Raw genomic sequence first — 3,465 nt, forward strand, 5'->3', positions numbered from 1 at the left:
AGCGTATAAAATATTCGTTCATCAGAAAGCAGAGGTTCAGAAGGAACAAAGTATCTTCATACGCTTATCTGAAATTCCTACCAATGAATTACATAAGTATCTCTATCTTTATATTATGTTTTATTCATCTTTTAATTATCAATTCTCCATAACCATTTGAATCCACCTGACTGAGATTTACAAGATGACCATAGCTTGCTTCAAGCCGACAATCTCCGTGGGATCGACCCTTACTCACGTAAGGTTTATTACTTGGACGACCCAGTGCACTTGCTGGTTAGTTGTGCGGAGTTGTGATAAAGAGTTGAGATTACAATTATGCGTACCAAGTTATTGGCGCCATTGATGATCACAATTTTGTGAACCAAGTTTTTGGCGCCGTTGCCGGGGATTATTCGAGTTTGGACAACTGACGGTTCATCTTGTTGCTCAGATTAGGTAATTTTATTTTATGTTTAAGCTTTTTACCTTTTAATTTTCGAAAAATTTCAAAAAAAAAATTTGTATTTCTATTTTGTTCTTTAGAACTTTTAAGAATGAATTCTAGAGTTTCATGATGATTTGTTGAAGTCTGGCTGGCTGAGAAGCCATGTCTAATCTTTTGGACCGAGGTTTCAACTTATCATCACAAGGGCTTGTTGATTTCTATCAATCTTGCTGTTGAACGTAATGATTTGCAAAAGCTTGACTGGCCATTGGCCTTGTCTAGTATTTTGGACCGAAGCTTTCACTGAAAGCTTGGCTGGTTAGTAAGCCATGTCTAATTCCTAGACCGGAGTTTTAGACTAACATTGCATGATTCCTGGAATTCTCATTAAGAATTTTGAAATCCTTATTTTCTTTTTCCACCTAATTTTCGAAAAAAAAAATTACAAAAAAATTTATAAAATCTTAAAATAAAAAATATTTTATGTTTCTTGTTTTAGTCTAGTATCTAATCTTAAGTTTGGTGTCAATTGCATGTCTTTATTCTTGCATTTTTCGAATATATGCATTATGTTCTTCATTAATCTTCAAGTTGTTCTTGATGATTTTCTTGCTCTGATCTTTAAATTCTCTTGTTTTGTGTCTTTTGTTGTTTCTCATATGCATTTTCAAATTGTTATAGTCCTTAGTATACAAACTTCTAAGTTTGGTGTCCTGCATGCATTATTTGTTTAATCTTAGTTTTCCAACCATGTCTTTTCAAGTCAATAATACAGAGAATTGAAGATTCAGAATATGCAGCAGAGGAATTACAGAAAAAAAGCTGGGTGTTCAAAACACCCAGTGAGGAAGGAAAACTGGCGTTTAAACGCCAACCAGGGTACCTGGCTGGGCGTTAAACGCCCAAAAAGGTAGCATTTTGGGCGTTAAACGCCAGAATGGATGCCATTCTGGGCGTTTAATGCCAGGAGGACACTAGAGGGGAGATTTTGTTTTTAATTCAAATCTTTTTCAAATATTCATAATTTTTCAAAATCAAATATTTTTCAAATCATATCTTTTCAATCATATCTTTTCAAAATCAATTTCTTTCCATTTTTTAAATTATTATTATTTTTGAAAATCCTTGCTACAATTAATGATTTAATTCAAAATTTTCAAGTTGTTACTTGCCTATTAAGAAAGGATCAAATTTTAATTCTAGAATCATATCTTTTAATTTCATGTTAGTCAAGTAATCAACTTTAATTTTAAAAATTTCTCTTTTTAATTTGATTCTCAATCATATCTTTTCAATCATATCTTTTCAATCACATCCTTTTCAAAATTAATTTTCAATCATATCTTTTTTATTTCAAATTTTAAAATCTTTTCCAAAAATCACTTAATTTCTTTCCCAATCTTAGTTTTCAAAAATCATTTACCAAATTTTCAAAATTTCTTTTAATTATTTCAAAATATTTTTACTTTAATTTCGAAAATTCTTCCCTTCTTCCCAAATCCTTTTATTTATGGACTAACACTCTGCCTCAATGTACAATTCGAACTCTATCCCTCTTGATAAGTTCGAATTCTTTCTTCTCTACCTTCTCCTTCTATTCTTCTTTTCCTCTGACACCTCAAGGAATCTCTATACTGTGACATAGAGGATTCCATATTTTCTTCTCTTCTCTTTTCATATGAGCAGGAGCAAGGACAAGGGCATTCTTGTTGAAGCTGATCCTGAACCTGAAAAGACCTTGAAGAGAAAGCTAAAAGAAGCTAAAGTACAACTCTCTATAGAGGACCTAATAGAAACTTTCAAACAAGAAGAAGCCATGGCAGCCGAAAATAACAACAATGCCAACAATGCAAGGAAGGTGTTTGGTGACTTTACTGCACCTACTCCTAAATTCTATGGGAGAAGCATCTCAATCCCTGCCATTGGAGCAAATAACTTTGAGCTTATGCCTCAATTAGTTTCTCTAATGCAACAGAATTGCAAGTTTCATGGACTTCCATTGGAAGATCCTCATCAATTCTTAGCTGAATTCTTGCAAATCTATGACACTGTCAAGAACAATGGGGTTGATCCCGAGGTCTACAAGCTTATGCTCTTTCCCTTTGCTGTAAGAGACAAAGCTAGAACATGGTTGATTTATAACCTAAAGAAAGCCTGAACTCTTGGGAAAAGCTAGTCAATGCCTTCTTGGCAAAGTTCTTTCCACCTCAAAAATTGAGCAAGCTTAGAGTGGAAGTCCAAACCTTCAGACAGAAGGAAGGTGAATCCCTTTATGAAGCTTGGGAAAGATACAAGCAATTGATCAGAAGGTGTCCTTCTGACATGCTTTCAGAATGGAGCATCATAGGTATCTTCTATGATGGTCTGTCTGAACTGTCCAAGATGTCATTGGACAGCTCTGCTGAAGGATCTCTTCATCTGAAGAAGACACCTACAGAAGCTCAGGAACTCATTGAAATGGTTGCAAATAACCAATTCATGTACACCTCTGAAAGGAATCCTGTGAATAATGGGACAAGTCAGAAGAAAGGAGTTCTTGAGATTGATACCCTGAATGCCATATTGGCTCAGAACAAAATATTGACTCAACAAGTCAATATGCTTTCTCAGAGTCTGTCTGGAATGCAAGCAGCAACAGTCAGTACCAAAGAAGCTTCATCTAAAGAAGAAGCTTATGATCCTGAGAACCCAGCAATGGAAGAGGTGAATTACATGGGAGAATCCTATGGAAACACCTATAATCCTTCATGGAGAAATCATCCAAACCTCTCATGAAAGGATCAATAGAGGCCTCAACAAGGCTTCAACAACACTAATGGTGGAAGAAATAGGTTTAGCAATAGCAAGCCTTTTCCATCATCTTCTCATCAACAAACAGAGAATTCTAAGCAGAACCACTCTAAATTAGCAACTGTAGTTTCTGATTTAATTAAACCACTCAAAGTTTCATGACTAAAACAAGGTCCTCCATTAGAAATTTGGAGGGACAAGTGGGTCAGCTGAGCAAGAAAGTCACTGAACTCCCTCCTAGTACTCTT

General features: G+C 35.0%; 1 non-coding gene across 1 annotated transcript; it reads right to left on the reverse strand.

Moving 5' to 3' along the window:
• Positions 1 to 2,647: 2,647 nt before the first annotated feature.
• On the reverse strand, positions 2,648 to 2,755 carry LOC148550991 (small nucleolar RNA R71). The gene has a single exon (XR_015893613.1). It is a non-coding gene; the product is annotated as a small nucleolar RNA R71 (small nucleolar RNA).
• Positions 2,756 to 3,465: the final 710 nt, after the last annotated feature.

The sequence above is a fragment of the Arachis ipaensis genome, chromosome B7, assembly GCF_059453495.1.
Source record: "Arachis ipaensis isolate K30076 ecotype BB chromosome B7, ASM5945349v1, whole genome shotgun sequence".
Classification (NCBI taxonomy): domain Eukaryota; kingdom Viridiplantae; phylum Streptophyta; class Magnoliopsida; order Fabales; family Fabaceae; genus Arachis; species Arachis ipaensis.